Raw genomic sequence first — 18,725 nt, 5'->3', positions numbered from 1 at the left:
GACCTGGGTTCAAATCTTGACTCTACTATTGACTAGCAGTGTGATTATGGGTGAATGACTTAGCTTCTTTGAGCCTCGGTTTCCTCCTCTGTAAATGGGGAATAACGTATTTTTACGGAAAACGTCTGGCCCAGAGAAGCTAATTACAGTAGTATTATGCTGGCATCATACTCCAGCTGACTTTCTTTTTTTTTTTTTTTTTTTTTTTGAGACAGAGTCTTGCTCTGTCACCCAGTCTGGAGTCCAGTGCCCAGCTAATTTTTTTTTTTTTTTTGTATTTTTAGTAGAGATGGGGTTTTGCCATGTTGGCCAGGCTGGTCTCGAACTCCCGGCCTCAAGTGATCAGCCCACCTCGGCCTCCCAAAGTGCTGGAATTATAGGTGTGAGCCACTGCTCATGGCCTCCAGCTGAGTTTTTGAAGCCCTATTCCTCCCTCTCCTGCCAGCTTTATAACTGCTGCCTTTACCTTAGAAGAAGGAAGAAGAGAAGAAGGAAGAGGAGAAGGAGGAGGAGAAGGAGAGGAAGAGGAAGATAAAGAGGAGGAGGAGGAGGAGGAAGAAGAAGTTGAAGAAGAAGAAGAAGAAGAAGAAGAAGGAGGAGGAGGAGGAGGAGGAGGAGGAGGAGGAGGAGGAGGAGGAGAAGAAGAAGAAGGAGAAGAAATAGCAGTAGTACAGCTTTCCTGACCTTTAGAAAGAAAAATATACCTCACTTCACTCTGTTATTCTTTCTGGTTAATGTCTTACTTTTCCCTTTCATTGCAGAGTCAGTGTTCTCAGATTGCATGTGGTTTACTGCCTCACTGTTCTTTCTCCCTTTTCTTCTTTGCCATGAGTCACCTGTGACACCTTAGTGACCCTTAAGATACTTCAGTAAAGACCAGTGGGTTGGCAAATCCAGCAAATCCCTCTTTTTTTTTTTTTTTCCTGAGACAGAGTCTCACTCTGTTGCCCAGTCTGGAGTGCAGTGGCGTGATCTTGTCTCACTGCAATCTCCACCTCCCAGGTTCAAGCAATTCTCCCTGCCTCAGCTTCCTAAATAGCTGGGATTGTAGGTGCTTGCCACCATGCCTGGCTAATTTTTGTATTTTTTAGTAGAGAGAGGGATTCACCATGTTGGCCAGGCTGGTCTTGAACTCCTGACTTCAGGTGACTGCCTGCTTTGGCCTCCCAAAGCGCTGGGATTACAGGCATGAGCCACCGCGCCCGGCCAACTCTCTCTTTCTTTTATTATTTGAGATAGAGTCTCACTTTGTTGCCCAGGCAGGAGTGCAGTGGCATGATCATGGTTCACTGCAGCCTTCACCTGCTGGGCTCAAGCGATCCTCCTACCTCAGCCTCTTGAATAGCTGGGACTACAGGCAGGTGCCACAATGCCCAGCTAATTTTTTTTATTGAGACTGGGTTTCTCCGTGTTGCCCAGGCTAGTCTTGAACTCCTGGGCTCCAGCAATCTACCTGCCTTGACCTCCCAAAGTGCTTGGATTGAAGGCGTGAGCCACAATGGCCAGCCTCCCCTATCTGTGTTTTTTCTTCCGGATTTCACCACTGTGACATTCTGCACTCACCACTTCCTCCACCCCACCTTTTTTTTTTTTTTTTTTTTAATGCTTTTCTACTGTAGCTCCCATGACCACCAGAAGTCACCCAACCAGGCAGATCAGTATCCCTTATCAGTTCACCAGTCCTGAATAATCCCTGACACTTGCATCTTCCTAGATCCTCTCTTTGAAACAGTGTGTCACAACTTTTCCTTTTTCTTCACTGCCCCCCACCCCCCGCCCCGCTTTGGTGACATTCCTTCCCTCTTGCCTGCGGTTACTTCAGAGTCAGCACCTGCACCCACATTTGACTCCTCCCCTCCAGCTCACAAGCAGAAGTATCTTCCTAGCTAAAGTCAGCCTCTCCACATTTGCTCTCGATCTCTCCCCTCCCACCATTTGGTCCCCCTTAGGGGACAGAACAGATCATGAGTGATGCACCTTCAGCTTCTCCTGCTCTACTTTAAAATCCTGTCATCCTTTAAAATTCTTCCTTGCCCTCACTCCCTGCTGCATAGTTACTGCCCTCTCTCTCCTCCCTCATTTCTGCCATCAAGCCCAAGCTCTCATGAAGCATTCATTTAATCTTAACAGCAGCCCATGAGGATGGTGTCAGTATTGTCCCTATAAAACAGAAGTGGAGTACAGTTGTTTTATTAAACAAGGTCACCTGGCAGGGGTTTGAAGCCAGAGAGCTAGGCTCAGAGTCTGTGCCCCTGATCACTATGTCATACCACAATGCATGCTTCATACTGGATGGCGTCTGTTCCCAGCACTCAGCTCAGTGCCTTGCACATACATAACAGGGGATTAATAAATATGTCTGACTGAATAAATACATGCTGCAGGTTCTTATTCTTTCACTCTTAGAATGACTCACTAGGCTGGGCGCGATGGCTCACACCTGTAATCCCAGTACTTTGGGAGGCTGAGGTGGGCAGATCACAAGGTCAGGAGATCAAGACCATCCTGGCCAACATAGTAAAACCCCATCTCTACTAAAAATACAAAAATTAGCTGGGTGTGGTAGCATGTGCCTGTAATCCCAGCTACTTGGGAGGCTGAGGCACAAGAATCGCTTGAACCCAAGAAGCAGAGGTTTCAGTGAGCCGAGATCATGCCACTGCACTGTAGCCTGGCGACAGAGCAAGACTCCGTCTTAAAAAAAAAAAAAAAGACTCACTAATCCAAGGATTCTCGAAAAGTGTAGGGTCTTAGGTTTATGTTTACTTTTCTGAAAGAAGCCACAGTTCTCATGAGTTTGTCATAGGAGTCTGTGTCCATAACAAATTAATAACTTCTGTTTTGTTGTTGTTTTTTTTTTTTGAGACAGGGTCTCACTCAGTCAACTTCCTGGGCTCAAAGGATTCTCCCAAGTAGCTGGGACTATAGTTGTGTGCCACCACACCTGGCTAATTTTTTTTTTTTGTATTTTTTTGTAGAGATAGGGTTTTGCCATGTTGCCCAAGCTGGTCTTTAACTCCTGGCCTCAAGTGATCTGCCTGTTTTGGTTTCCCGAAGTGCTAGGACTACAGGTGTGAGCCACTGCATTTGGCCACAACTGCTTGATTCATTCATTTTTCTGTCTCCAGTTTCATTTTCCTCCTTCCTCTCCCCCTTACATCCTGTACAATGCCAGTAGATGACTAGAATGTCAATGTCTCACTTTAATTCTGTTGCTGGTAAAAACATAAGAATAGGCAGGGCGGCACAGCGGCTCATGCCTGTAATCCCAGCACTTTGGGAAGCTGAGGCGGGCAGATCACCTGCAGTCAGGAGTTCAAGACCAGCTTGACCAACATGGCGAAACCCTATCTCTACTAAAAATGCAAAAATTAGCCAGGTGCGGTCGCACGCATCTGTAATCCCAGCTGGTAGGAAGGCTGAGGTGGGAGGATCACTTGAAGCTGGGAGGCAGAGGTTTCAGTGAGCCAAAAATCACACCACTGCACTCCAGCCTAGGCAACAGAATGAGACTCTGTCTAAAATAAACAAACAAACAGACAAATATATATATGAATTATTCATATATATGAATAAATAACTTTCCTCTACCTAAAAAGTCTTGAATGCCCTCACCCCACTGCCTCTAAGATAAAAAACAAACACTCTGGACCAATAGCCAAGGCTTTCAGTAATCAAAGCCCAGCACACTTTACCAGTACTCCCATTTTTCTCCTGCTTGAATCCTCTGCCCCAGGCAAACCAAAGTCTTCTAACTTCAAAGCCTATGTTCTAACTCATCTTTCAGCAGTTCATTCAACAATAATGTATTTCATTCCTGCTCTGAACCAGGCATTATGCTAGGGGTGGGAATACACAGATGAATACAACACAATTTTACCCTTGAGAAACTATCAATCTAATTTGGGAGAGAGATGTGAAAACAAAAATCTAAAAACATGGAATGACAAATCGTCCCTGGGAGTTATTCTTGCCTGGAGCTGGGGTGCAGCCGAGAGTAAAGGAGACTTTTCTATGTTCAACATGTCTGCACTCTTTACTTGTTTCTTTTATAACATGCATGCATTACTTTTGTAACCAGGGGGAAAAAATCACAGTACATTCAATTCTGAACACTTGAGTTCAAAGAAAAAGCCCATAACTATTAAAAACTTAGTAAAATTAAGGAAGAGAGGACAATGAACCAATAGAACAAATGGACAAAAGCTATGAATAGGCATTTCTCAGAATATGAAACATTTATGGTCAATAAATATATAAAGATATATTCAACTTCATTGATCATCAGAGAGGTACAAGTCAAAACCATAGTGAGATTCCATTTGATATCTATTTGAGTGGCAAAAATGAAGAAATCTGACAATACCATGCATCAGAGAGGACGTGGATCAAGAGAATCTCATATACAATGTTGTTAGAATTGTAAATTGGTTTAAAAAATCAAACCAAAACAAAACCCCAAAACCACTTTGGTAAACAACTGGAAATCATCTTGTAAAGCTGAACATTCACAATAGAATTGTGACCTACCAATTCTATTTCTATGTAAATACTAAAGAGAAAATCTTACACTTGAGCACCATTGGGTTTTACATGAAAGTTCTTGGTAGTACTTTTGCAATAACAGAAATCTGCAACAACCCAATGCTCAATATCGGGCAATTGGTTGTATTAGTTTGGGTTCCCCAAAAGCAGACCCTGAGACAAGGACTTGGGTGCAGGTTGTGTATTTGGGAATTGATGATGTGTGTGGAGGACAGCAGGTCTAACAGAGAGGAACGAGTGAGGTAGGGTAGGAGGGAAAGCCAGCGCAGGGTGCGTGCTTTTTGGAGACCTCTGAAAAGTGTATAAAATGCCTCCCAGAATTGTCCATCTGAAGGATAGGAGACTGGGGCATTTATTCCTTGGCTTACACCTGCCACTGGTTGAAGGTTGTGTTAATTCTCTTTACTTTCAGGCTATGCCTGTAAGAGGACTGAGTAGGCTCTTACGGCTTTGAAAAGGCCTTGAAACAGAAATTGGAGAGGCCCAAGACCTGGCACTTGCAGTGGAAATTGTCAGTAAGTGAACGCTCCCATGAAACTGGCCACCATATATTCAGGGCTAACAGGCCAAGGAGAAGAATACAGGCCACCAAGAGTTTCTGTTGCACGGGAAAAATGAAAGTTAGCATAGTCACACATTAGAATTGTCTATAGCAGCTGCGAGAAATAAATGCAACTATATGCATCAAGCCTGAGATGAATTTTAACAACATAACACAAAAAGTGAAAAAGAAATCCCAGGATATTACATAGGAAATGACACCGTTTTAGTAAGGAAGACAAGAACTAAAATTAACAATATATATTTTGGGAACATGTATGCGTGTGTGTGTGTGTGTGTGTGTGTGTGTGTGTGTGTGTGTGTATACAAATATATGAGTTACTGTATCCAACTGGTTTTTTAGTTTTCAAAAATTTATATATATATGTGTGTGTATGTGTGTGTGTGTGTGTACACACATGTATACAAATACTGCTGGAGTGCAATGGTGTGCTCACAGCCCTTTTAATTTTTTTTTTTAAGAGATGGAGGGGGTCATACTATGTTGTTCAGGCTGGACTTGAACTCTTGGTCTCAAGTGATTCTCCTGTCTCAGCTTTCCAAGTAACTGAGATTACAGACACATGCCACTGTACCCATTCTAATTTTTTTTTTTTTTGAGACAGAGTCTAGCTCTGTTACCCAAGCTGGAGTGAAGTGGCATGATCTCGGCTCATTGCAACCTCTGTCTCCCAAGTTCAAGCAATTCTCCTGCCTCAGCCTCCCATAAAGCTGGGATTACAGGTGTGCACCACCATGCCCAGCTAATTTTTGTATTTTTAGTAAAGATCACATTGGCCAGGCTGGTCTCAAACTCCTGACCTCAGGTGATCCACCTGCCTGGGCCTCCCAAAGTGTTGGGATTACAGGCATGAGCCACTGTGCCTAGCCCCCATTTTACAATGTTTTATTTTTATTTTTATTTTTTATTTTTTGAGATGGAGTTTCTCTCTTGTTGCCCAGGCTGGAGTGCAATGGTGCGATCTTGGCTCACCACAACCTCTGCCTCTCGGGCTCAAGCGATTCTCCTGCCTCAGCCTGTAATACCTAGTAGCTGGTATTACAGGCATGTGCTACATGCCCGGCTAACTTTGTATTTTTAGGAGAGATGGGGTTTCTCCATGTTGGTCAGGCTGGTCTCGAATTCCTGAGTTCAGGTGATCTGCCCGCCTCGGCCTCCCAAAGAGCTGGGATTACGGGTGTGAGCCACTGCACCTGGCCCATTTTACAATTTTTAATAAATTTTTAAAACAAAAATATTTTTGCTGGGTACAGTAGCTCACACCTATAATCCCAGCACTTTAAGAAGCCAAGGCAGGAGGATTGTTTGAGGCCAGGAATTTGAGACCAGCCTAGGCAACATAGAGAGAACTATCTCTACAAAAATAAAATTAAAAATGAATACATTTAAAGACAAACAAACAAGATTAGTTGTGCATGGTGGTGTAAGCCTGTGGTTCCAGCTACTCAGGAGACTGAGGTAGGAGGATCACCTGAGCCCGGGAGGTTGAGGCTGCAGTGAGCCATGATTGCACCACTGCACTCCAGCCCGGGTGACAGAGCATGACATTGTCGTCTCTAAATACATAAATATACATAGATATACATATATACATATGTGTATCTATACACACACACACGCACACACACACACATATATATATAAAAAACAAGAAAATGATAAACACAAGATTAGGCACTGGGTAGGGGGATATGTATAAGTAGTCAATTCAGCCACTGCAGCCTTGAACTCCTGGGCTCAAGCAATCCTCCTGCTTCATCCTCCCAAGGACCATAGGTATGTGCCCCTATGCCTAGGTTTTAAGTTTGTTTGTTTTTTGTAGAGACAGGGTCTCTATGTTGCCCAGGCTGGTCTCAAACTCCTGGCCTCCAGCAATCCTCCTGCCTCGGTGTCCCAAAGTGCAGGGATTACACGCATTAGCCACTGTGCCTAGCCAAGGAGGTTAATTTTGTTCCCTCCTAAATCCCCAGGGCCTAACAGTTCCTGGCACATGATAGGCACCAAACAATTATTTGTTTAATGCATGTAGTTTAGCTAGGAAGAAGAAATATAGGCTAAGAGCCAATCGTGGAAGAATTTTTAATGCCTCCAGTTCAACTCAACTCAGACATATGTCCTCTTAATTTCTTCCCTAGGTCAGACTCCAGCTCGGTATTTAACCAAACAATAAAATGGTCTCATTTCTGGCCCTCACCCTCATCAGTTACTCTTTTCCACCTCTTCAACCTGTCTTACTTGCCCTCTTGCTACCTCAGCTTTTTATCTCTAGAAGCCTTGGTTTTCTAGGTTCCCTTAAGGCCCTTGGCCACATGCTTAGGCAGTTTCCACACTGTCAGATGATCACACACCTGCTAGGTATTCTTGTCTTTGCTCATACCGATCCACCCTTCACCCTTTTGCACTCTGCTCTTTACTTCCAGAGGTAGACTTCGAAAGCGGCATCATCTGGGCTCTTTGCTTGTAGGCTTCCTGCTGGGCTCAGCCACTGAGAGGTACTGAAGGAGACCTGAGAGAAAGAAGAGAGGAAGGAAGCTCCTGTTGGCTGTCCTTCTCCTACAGCTACACAAGACTGTTCCATCTCTTTGCCCCTTCAGGCCAATGGTTGATAATGGCTTCGCAGTAGATGCTAGACCTGGGGTGCTTCACTGTCCCTTTTTGGTTTCCCTCAACCCTGCTTACATCTCTGTGCATTATCCCTTTATTAACTCTCCTCGGATACACATTTTGAGCAGTTCATTTGTTTCCTGCTGATCTTAGTTGATACAAAAGCAAAAATATACAATAGTATATTTTTAAGAAAATTGAAATGATTCACAAAATTCACCCCTTTAAAGCATACAATTTAGTGGTTCTTAGCATGTGCCAGCAAATTGCATCTTTTTTTCATTTCACATGTAATCAAATGTTTCTCTTGTGTCAATAAGGTATACGTTTCACATCACCAGTTACTTAACCATTCATAATGTTTCTAAATTTTCACTATCATTCAATAAGTACTATGGTAAATGTTGTGTATGTGGCCGTTTTCTTTTGGGGAGTAGTATTTCTCTTATTTTTTTTTTTCTTTTTTTTTTGAGACAGAGTCTCTCTCTGTTGCCCAGGCTGGAGTACAGTGGCATGATCTCAGCTCACTGCAACCTCTGCCTCACAGGATCAAGTGATTCTCCTGCCTCAGCCTCCCGAGTAGCTGGGATTACAGGCATGCACCACCATGCCCGGCTTACTTATTTATTTATTTATGGTAGAAACAGGGTTTCACCATGTTGGCCGGGCTGGTCTTGAACTCCTGACCTCAGGTGATCCACCTGCCTCAGCCTCCCAAAGTGCTGGGATTATAGGCATGAGCCACCATGCCTGACCTCAAATTGCTTTTTTAAAGGATAGCAATTTACCCTGCCATGGTTTTCTCTTGACTGTACCAACTACATCATCTCCTTAACATTGAAAGTACATAAAGTATGTATACTTTGCTAATGTAGTAAGTAGTCTTAACATTTGAACTTCTTTGACAGCCATACCAATTCTAAGCCATTTAAAACTGTTTTTAGCTAAATGGGACTGGAGGGTCGGTGATTCTGAGGGCATGGGGTGGAGAGAAGGTTAGAAGGATTTGCTGTCCAACTTTCTTCCTTCTATTTTTCCAGACTTTTCACCTTGTTTATACATCAGTTTCCTTCTCTTCATTGAGCTATTGAGCTATGCTTCTTCAGGGCCTAGGATAGTGTCTGGCACTGTCCAGAATATCAATAAACATTTATGAAATGGATAAATGATGGAAGAAGAAAGTTATGAAATATGCACAGAGCTGGTCATCCTAGTATATGAGCATTAACTGCTCTCCTTCTAATGGACTCTCCGGAATCAACACTTTCCATTCCCTTCTAATAAATATGGTGCTAATGCTCAAGGACAGATAAATGCTTTGGGTTACTTTCTGGAATACCTACATACTCATTCCTGCCAGTTGAGCTACATGCTTAACAAGAGTCTGCTGTGTTTGGTCCTAAACCTGTTTATGGTAGCTATATGCAGGAGTTTAATAAACTGATGAATTATCCATCAGTTTATTAAAATTACATAAACAGATGAAACATAAGCATAAAAAGAGCTGTCTCTATGACATGTCAGTTGCATGCTTTGAATATATTAGCTAAAGACCAGTTGAAATTACTACTAAACCAGATGTTAGCAAAAGAACTACGAAGTTTTTTTTTTTTAAGCCTCTACTTATACTGCTTTGTAAGAAGTTTTAAGTACACAGTCAACTTGGAAGCCAGGTGTGGTGGCTCACACCTATAAACCCAGCACTTTGAGAATAGGTGGGTGGATCGCTTGAGGTCAAGAGTTTGACAGCAGCCTGGACAACATAGGGAAACCCTGTCTTTACAAATATATGTGTATTTTTGTACAAATATATGTATATTGTGTATACACACATACATATATTTATCTTTATATATATCTATATATTTGTCTTTACAAATATATATTTGTAAATATATATATATATTTGTAAATATATGTGTATATATATCTATATATATTTGTAATTAGCCAAGCGTGGTGGTGCACACCTGTAGTCCTAGCTACTCAGGAGGCTGAGGTGGGAGGATCACTTGTGCCCAGGAGGTTGAGGCTGCAGTGAGTCATCATCACACCACTGTACTCTAACACTCTAGCCTAGGTGACTGTTAAAAAAAAAAAAAAAGGAAAGCATAGAAAATGCATCATGGATATGATTTATGTAAGAAAGACAGCAGACAGCTCAAGAACAATAATCAATAAAGGTTTGGTCCTAGGTCTAAAGATTGGCAAGGCAAGTGCGTGTTCTTTATAGCTTTGAAGTTAAAATGAAATATTAGGGTATATATTTGCCATTTGTTGTTATTCACTGCTTAAATATTCTTTTCCAATTAAAGGATGAACTATTGGGCCAGGTCTAATTTGTTTCGGCATTAGGGGTCGGGAAGGGGATGTAAATCCTTATCCTTATCCTTTAAATCCTTTTGTTTCCATAGAAGGGCAGGTAGGAGTGAATTTGTTCTGATTCCACCAGAGACTTAGCTAATTGCTGAATTCAGACCTGCCTGACCTAAGAGAGGGTGCAATCTTATTCTAATTAGACATGGTTAATATCGTTAGGCCTCTGCAAAGGTGAGAATGGAGGCTTGGGGAAAATAATTTTATTTTTTATTGTTTCCTTTTTATGGAGAACAGGGTCTTGCTATGTTGCCCAGGCTGGTCTTTAACTCCTGGGTTCAAGCAATCCTCTCACCTCTGCCTCCCTAAGTGCTGGAATTACAGGTGTGAGCAACCACGCCTGGCTGGAAATAATTTTAATTCAGGGAAAAATATTAAAAAGCTTATTGGCCACCATCTAAGCCACATTCTTCAGTTCAGCTTTATTGGCAATAAAGTTGATATTTTCACCTTTCCATTGCTTCCAAATTTACAAGGAAGAGATTAAACTTATTGTCCTTATAATACTCCAACAGTGTTAGATAAGATAGCCTCAATGTATTGTCACAACTAAGATAACGGTTACAATCAATAAATTATTTTTCCTTTTATTTTAGTCCATGATTCTATTCATTCAAATAAAAAATTGTCTCTGGTCTACCTTGTTTGAAGTTTAATCTGTATCTTGAGCTGGACAAAGAAGAAAATATTTATAGCCCCCGAGAAATATTGATATTAGGAAACATATGCTGACAAGGGAAGAGAAACCCAAACATGGCTCCTGTTAATCCTTCCATCCCACCCCTCCACAGCATCTTAGAAGAGTCTTGTCTATCCTGTTGATTTCTGGGACATGTAAACATGGCAAGCTTAAGGGTGCAGGCTATCTGGCTATAGTTGAGCTTCTTTTCAACGTCCTTTGTGACCCAGCAGGGGGTTATGGAATCAATGTAGTAGGTCCTGATCAGCATTTAAAAAGAATAAGATTAATTAGTTGAAAATATCAGAATGCATTAATGCATTTCATAAAATAAGGGTAGTATTTCATGAAACTTTTGTCTTACAGGGGTGTGTGGGTGTATAGGCATGCATACATTCTGGGTTGAGCTGTCAAATACATTTCTTATGGAGGATCGCAGTCAAAAAAGTTTTCTAAGTACTAGTGTAAGGTGCACATTTCTTTTTCCTTTCCATTTTGCTCTTTGCTAATTTGTTCTCGCTCTGAAACTCTCCTGCATGGTGAAGAGAAATTGTAGTAATTAATAGCCAGAGAAGCAAGACCCAATTTTCAGTCTGTAAACAGCTGGGATACAAAGACTGTTGCCCCTAACTCATTGCTCTGAGTCAATCAAATGTCCAAATATTAGGACTGATGGGTTGAGACCTAAAACCTCATTGAGTAAGAAGTTACAGGACAATTTATTTGCAAATTTATTACCTGCACTATTCAAGCCTCAGTGGTTCTTCCTGACATGCAAAGGACACAGGGTTCAGCTTAGCATTCCAGACCATTTTTGATATAGTCCTACCTTACTTTTCCACACTGATTCCCCTACTTTTCTTCTACACCAGTCCTGTGCTCCAGCCAAATGAATTTCTTGGCGCTCCCCTCTGAACAGTCCATCTATTTCTCACTCTCGGTTCTTGGTTGTACTGTTCCTTCTGCCTGGGACAGTCTCCTAACCCAGTCCATCTCTACTTGCTAAAGTCCCATCTACACTTCAAAGATTCATTTCCAAATTCCTTTCCAGAATCCTAATATCTTTTTCTTTTTCTTTTTCTTTTGAGACAGAGTCTCACTCTGTTGCCCAGGCTGGAGTGCAGTGGCGCAATCTCAGCTCACTGCAACCTCTGCCTCCTGGGTTCAAGTGATTCTCATGCTTCAGCCACCCAAGTAGCTGGGACTACAGGCGTGCCACCATGCCTGTACTTTTAGTAGAGATGGGGTTTCACTATGTTGGCCAGGCTGGTCCCATACTCCTGACCTCAGGTGATCCACCAGCCTCGGCCTCCCAAGGAGCTGGGATTACAGGCGTGAGCCACCATGCCCAGCCCTAATATATATTTTTTTCTTTTGAACCCCATAAATATCTTTTTAAAAATTCCTTTCTTAAAAATACTTAAGCTACTTAAAGATACCATTTCCCTGCTTCCAGGAGAAATACACATGCACTATAAAAATAAGAAAATATAGATGTCACAGAAGAAAAGTCCTGTTTTAAAATCTATGCATTATACATATTTATGTATATTTATAACCATCTGCTATATCACCTTATAATGTACTTTTAATTATAAAGATTTCCCATATCATTAAATATTTTTCTTTGCCATGATTTTAATGGCCACAAACTCTAGTTTATTTAACAATTATGTAACTATAACATAATCATATAATTTGGAGTATTTTTTCTTGCTTATAGGTAGGGTGCAATATTTTAAGGTAATATAAATGGACTAATATCTGGGATATGGTGACAAATCTTCCAAAGAGCACAATATTTTTCGGAAACAAGAAATTAGAGCCTGAGATAATTAGGAGAAATGTAAGTTCCCAATGAAACTCTGGAGATATTGGCAGGTATGCTGGGTTTCTTAAGTGGTACACGGGTTTGGAGTCAATTGTACTTAAATTTTAAAGGACAGTGAGACCAGCTGCCCTAAGGATGATTGTAGAGGGTAATCCAGGCAGCTCATCCATGGAAGCATGCATGCCTCCCTACCTCAAAATATTTCAGTCTTTAAGGGCTCTTTAAATCGTGTAGTAAGAGGTGGACTTCTCTGACTTTTTGCTCTCCCCTTTCCCCCTTCCCCCTTCTCATCTACTTTTCCTTTTCCGGTATCTTGCACCATCAATTATCCTACATCTTATCTGCCATTCTCCCCTCTCAGCTCCTTTATTTAAGGTCTCCCCACTCAAGTTAGAAAAAAAAAAAAAATATCACCGGCCAGGCGTGGCAGCTCATGCCTGTAATTCCCGCACTTTGGGAGGCTAAGGTGGGTGGATCACCTTAGGTCAGGAGTTTGAGACCAGCCTGGCCAACATGGCGAATCCCCATGTCTACTAAAAATACAAAAATTAGGGCCGGAAGCGGTGGCTCAAGCATGTAATCCCAGCACTTTGGGAGGCTGAGGTGGGCGGATGACCTCAGTTCAGGAGTTTGAGACCAGCCTGACCAACATGTTGAAACCCCATTTCTACTAAAAATATAAAATTAGTCAGGCATGGTGGCACATGCCTGTAATCCCAGCTACTCGGGAGGCTGAGGCAGGAGAATCGGTTGAACCTAGGAGGCAGAGGTTGCAGTGAGCCGAGATTGTGCCATTGCACTCCAGCCTAGGCAACAAGAGCGAAACTCTGTCTAGACAAAGTGGCGTGTGCCTGTAATTCCAGCTACTTTGGAAGCTGAGGCTGGAGAATCACCAGAACCCTGGAGGTAGAGGTTGCAGTGAGCCGAGACCGCGCCATTGCACTACAGCCTGGGCTGCAAGAGCAAAACTCCGTCTCAAGAGAGAGAGAGAGAAAAAAAAAAATCAACTTCTCCCTTTACTCTTTTGTAGAGAGGGAGGGTCTCGCTATGTTGCCCAGGCTGAACTCAAACTTCTCGGCTTAAGGGATGGTTTTGCCTCAGATTCCACAGTAGGACCCAACTTTCTCCTTTATTCTTGGTACTTCTTGAGCTACAGGCCTACTTTTCTCTCTCCCCCACTGCCAAATACTTGAAATCATCACCCTTTATTGACTTCATTGCTTCATCGCTAACATACTGCTTAGCCAAACTTTCAACTGAATTCCGCGCCTGGTGCACAGCAGGCCCCGCTTGCGTGTTAGTTCCAGCCCTCTTGCAAATTTGCATCTCCTTCCTGGAGAAGGAATTTCTCCACGGTTAGCAGTGTGTGCTCACTGCCAGGCACCAGGGCCTCATCTCCGTGTTCCCACACCCTGACCTTGCTGCCGCCCTAATCCTGCGGACCCAGTTTCCAGGTACGCCGGGTTCTTGGAAGGTCCTGCCGGTCACCCTCCTGGCCTTCTGCCAGACTCTCTGAGTTCTCACCCTGCAGAGTCAACGCTTCCCCAGTAACCCTGAGAGATCTCCCACTCTACCTCTTTGAGGCACCCGTTGCCAGTCCTCCATCTCTGTTTGCCGCACGTCCCTCGGTTACCCCAGTGGCAACATGTCAGAGTGCCCCGCACCTCCAAGCCTGAGCGAATGTCCTTGTATGACCAAACCCTTAGGGCGCACCTGAGCGCCAGGCCCACGCCACCCCTGCTTCCTTTCACTTAACAGCCTCGACTAGGCCCCACTATGCGCCAGGTCTCAGTGAAGAGGACCCAGTCCCGGGTCCTGGGCGTTCTTCGCCGGCGAGACAGCTGCGTAGGCAGATCCTGTTCCTCTAGTGGGCGGCCTCGGCCCTTGCCCCGAGGCGCGTCAGAGGACAAGAGGCTCAGCTCGCAGGGAGCGGCTGCCTGCTGGACCGCACAGGGTGCCTAGCAGGGGTGGAGGGAACTGGAGCCGGGCGGGGGACGCCCGGGGTCGGGGATCCAACCCTGAGCGGCGCCGTCCCCGCCCCGCCCCGTACGGTCCCGTCCCGCCCCGCCCTACCCGCCGCCGCCGTCGTCGCTGTCGCCGGGCCTGCGCCGCGCAGCCCGCCTCGGGCGGGAGGCGGGAGGCCGGGCCCAGGCCGGGGCAGCCCCTCAACCGCACCGTCCTGGGCCGGTGCCCAGGTCCGAGTCGCCTTCCGCCTGCCCCCGCTCCTCCCCGCGGCAGCCCCAGCCAGGTCCCGCCGCCAAGCCGGCTCCCGCCCCCGCTCCGCCCCCGGAGCCGCAGCCCCGCCCGCCACCGCCGTCGCCATGTTGTGGCTCCCGCAGCCGGCGCTGGGGACGCGCGCGGCCGAGACCCGGGCCTACAGTCGCCGCCGTAGCCGCCAGGTAAGCGCCCCCCGGGGGCCGGGCCGAGTGGGGCCAAGCGGGGCCTGCGGGCCGGGGCAGCCCCAGCCTGGGCCTGGGAGGATCGGAGCCGGGACCGAGCCCGAGCTGGAGCCGCGGCCCTGCCCTGCAGCCTGGCGGACCCTGCCCGCCGCCAGAGGCGGCAGCCACTTCCCCCGACCGCCGCCTGGCGGGCCCAGGCCGCCACCCCACCCCGCCCCCGGCCGTCGGGCGCCGGCCCCTTCCGCCGCTGCGACCGCTGCTCCTCTGCAGGCCGGGCACGCTGCTGTCCTCCGCGCAGGGCGGGACGTGCGGCCGCCTTCGGCGACAGCCCGCAGCCCCCCGCTCGGGCACGGATAACGGTGCCACTTTCTCCCCCTGGGACGGCCTGTCAGCCCGACCGTCCCCGCCGCCCGGAGAGCTGTCGCCGTCACGGGGCAGACACTTCGGGGAACGACGCTCTTCGGCGCCCCTCAGCCCTCCCCTCCCTTGAGCCCAAGTTCTGACCCTGGGGAGGGTTTCTCGGGGAGCAGACAGGTATTCCTAGAGCTCCAGAGTTGGGGTCCTCAGGGGTGACCAGGCATGTTGATCAGGGTGAAAATTATCTCTCTGCAAGGACTCTTCCTGCCAACGAGGGGGTTGACGGGAGGCTCAGTGTGACCTAAGGGAGGACAGAAGAGCGTCTGCTGGACAGATGGCCTCCTGGCCTTGGATCAGCGTTTGTGAGGGGGAGGGGTCCGTATGACCTTAGGTATGCCTGCTCCTGAGAACTGCAGCATTATTGAAGCTGTTTAGGGATTTTAAACCATTTTTTGAGTAAGCCAAAGGTGGCATTAAAGGTCCTGGATTGGAATAAGTCCACAGGCCCACCCGGGGAAGCATGTTTGGCATCCAGGACTAGTCTAGAATAGGACTGGCAGTAGAAGAATGGGACTTGGGGGGTAAGATGGTGTTTGGCTTATGGTTTGCCCACTTGAGTTCAAGCCTGTGTTCATGGAGGGCCTCTGTAGGGTGCTTCTGTCCCGGGTGCAGGATAGTGCACGGTATGGCAGAGTGCAGAGGATGTGGACAGACAGATTCCTGGCCTGGTGGATGCTTGGTCGTGTTTCAGTAGTCTGTTTCCTCAACCTCACTGTTACATTACACAGTGAAAGAGGCAGAAGTGTGGTGTTAGTGCGTCCATTTTGATCATTTTCCAATTTTTCAACTAGTTGTGGCTTTGATTTATTACATAAATTTTACTGAGCACTTACTATGTGCCAGGCACTGAGCTAGGTGTTGGCTGTACAGTGGTAAGCTAGAAAGATACCATGTTTTAGTTGTTAGCCATTGGGAAAGTCTAACAATAAATAGTCGTGGCCGGGCATGGTGGATCGCGCCTGTAATCGCAGCACTTTGGGAGGCTGAGGTGGGTGGAGTGCCTGAGGTCAGGAGTTTGAGACCAGCCTGACCAACATGGTGAAACCCCGTCTCTACTAAAACAATACAAAATTAGCCGGGTGTGGTGGCACATGCCTGTAATCCCAGCTACTTGGGAGGCTGAGGCACAAGAATTGCTTGAACCTGGGAGATGGGAGTTTGCAGTGACCTGAGATCGTGCCATTGCACTCTAGCTTGGGCTACAGAGTGAGACTCCATCTCAAAATAAATAAATAGTCGTGGAAATTTTTTCAACAACAAATATTTGTCAACAAATATGTCTTAGGCATTGTTCTAGATACGGTGAACAAAGAAAGCAAAAATGATTGCCCTTGTGGTGCTTTCATGGAAGTGGGGTGAAGACAATAAATAAAGTATATAACAAAAATATGGTCTGTTAAAAAGTGTGAAATGCTAAGGGGAAAAAGGAAGCAGGGAAGGAGAATCTGAGGTATCAGGGGTGGTAGTTGAATTTATATTATTAGGGTGGCCTGGGAAGCCTTCCTAAGAAGGTGTCTTTCGAGTAAAACTTTGAAGGAAGTAGTAAACTAATAATTTACTACGGTGAGTATAAGGAGAGAATTATGAAGAGAGGGTTAAGAGACTGATTTGATTTGGGGGCTCAGGAAAGGCTTCCCTGAGGAAGTGACGTTTAGGCCAAGATCTGAAGGAGGGTTAAGAGTTAACCATGTGTGGAGCTGACTGTAGCAAGGAGGAAGTGAAAGAGGCCTGTGGGACTGGAGGGGGAAAAGGAGAGGGGAGATTAGTCTGGAGACTAGGGCCAAGTTAGAGCAGTGGGGCCTTGGGGGCAGAATGCCTGCCTCTTTAGTTTCGTTTGTATCTCCAGTGTAATTAGGAACCTTTGAAGAGTTTAAGGGAATGACATGACATTTACATTTTAAAAGGTCTCTAGCCCCTGTGCAGGGAATGGACTTTTGAGATAAGCAGGTAAGGCAAGGCTTTCTGGGTTGAGTGGCTTAACTACCTGATCTGTTTGGAAAGGCCTCAAGCAGTCTGGGGGAGATCCTTTGCCTCTGTGAGTCTGCTTCATCTAGCTTTTAGGAAGGGAAGGCAAAAATGAATTAGCATTTATGGAGTACCTGCCAGGTGGGAGAACCAATTTTTTTTTTTTTTTTTTTTTTTTTTTTTTTTTTTTTTTTTTTTTGAGACGGAGTCTCGCTGTGTCGCCCAGGCTGGAGTGCAGTGGCCGGATCTCAGCTCACTGCAAGCTCTGCCTCCCGGGTTTTTACGCCATTCTCCTGCCTCAGCCTCCCGAGTAGCCGGGACTACAGGCGCCCGCCACCTCGCCCGGCTAGTTTTTTGTATTTTTTAGTAGAGACGGGGTTTCACCTTGTTAGCCAGGATGGTCTCGAACTCCTGACCTCGTGATCCACCCGTCTCGGCCTCCCAAAGTGCTGGGATTACAGGCTTGAGCCACCGCGCCCGGCCCGGGAGAACCAATTTTAAAGACTTCTGCATACATTATTATATTTAACTTAGTCCTCTCTACACCCTAAGAGAAAGAGGTTATCATACCCATTTTACAAAGAAATAAATGCAATGGGGATGGATGACTTATTCAAAGCCATATTTGTAACATAGCCTGGATTCAAAGCACGTCTGCCTGAATTCAGAGCCCACTGGCTCTGGAGCCAGACCACTGAAGTTTGCATTTTGCTCCTGTCACTTGCAAACCAAATGATCTTGAGTTATTTAACCTCTCTTGTGCCTCAGTTTCCTCATCTTGAGTGCAGATGAAAGTCCCTATCTCATAGAGTTGTTGTACAGATTAAGCATGTAAACAGTTTAGCACTGGGTTCAAGTGTTGGTTGCTTTTATTATTTTAAACATTTTTATTAGTTTTTTTTTTTCTTTTTTTAAACTAGAGACAAGCTGTATGTGTTGGCTCACGTCTGTAATCCCAGCACTTTGGGACACTGAGGTGGATGGATCACCTGAGGTTAGGAGTTCAAGACCAGCCTGGCCAACATGGTGAAACCCCGTCTGTACTAAAAATATAAAACTTAGCTGAGCGTGGCGGCGCACACCTATAGTCCCAGCTACTCAGGAGGTGGAGGCAGGAAAATTGCTTTAAACTGGGAGGCGAAGGTTGCAGTGAGCTGAGATTAAGCCACTGCACTCCAGCCTGGGTGACAAAGCGAGACTCCGTCTCAAAAAACAACAACAACAAAACTAGAGACAATGTCTCACTATGCTGCCCAGGCTGGCTTTGAACTCCTGGCCTCAAGTGATCCTCCCGCTTCCACCTCCCAAAGTGCTGGTCTTGGAGACATGAGCCACCAGGCAGGCCTT

At 45.6% G+C, this 18,725-nt stretch overlaps 1 protein-coding gene across 12 annotated transcripts in view; it reads left to right on the top strand.

Annotated features, from left to right (window-relative positions):
* The first annotated feature begins 14,690 nt into the window (after positions 1-14,690).
* ZNF592 (zinc finger protein 592) overlaps positions 14,691-18,725 on the top strand; it is a 54,896-nt gene continuing 50,861 nt past the window's right edge. For 8 of the 12 annotated variants that reach the window (XM_065548353.2, XM_065548352.2, XM_065548346.2 and 5 more), the window contains exon 1: positions 14,691-14,996. The gene's annotated coding sequence lies outside the window, so the exon portion shown is untranslated. Of the gene's footprint in view, positions 14,997-15,239; positions 15,531-18,725 lie in introns of those variants that run through there. The other 4 variants (XR_012415301.1, XM_065548342.2, XM_073996590.1 and 1 more) reach the window with 2 other exon arrangements.

The sequence above is a fragment of the Macaca fascicularis genome, chromosome 7 (genome assembly GCF_037993035.2).
Source record: "Macaca fascicularis isolate 582-1 chromosome 7, T2T-MFA8v1.1".
Classification (NCBI taxonomy): domain Eukaryota; kingdom Metazoa; phylum Chordata; class Mammalia; order Primates; family Cercopithecidae; genus Macaca; species Macaca fascicularis.
Note: the sequence above shows the minus strand (reverse complement) of the source record. Positions and strands in the feature narration are given on the sequence as shown.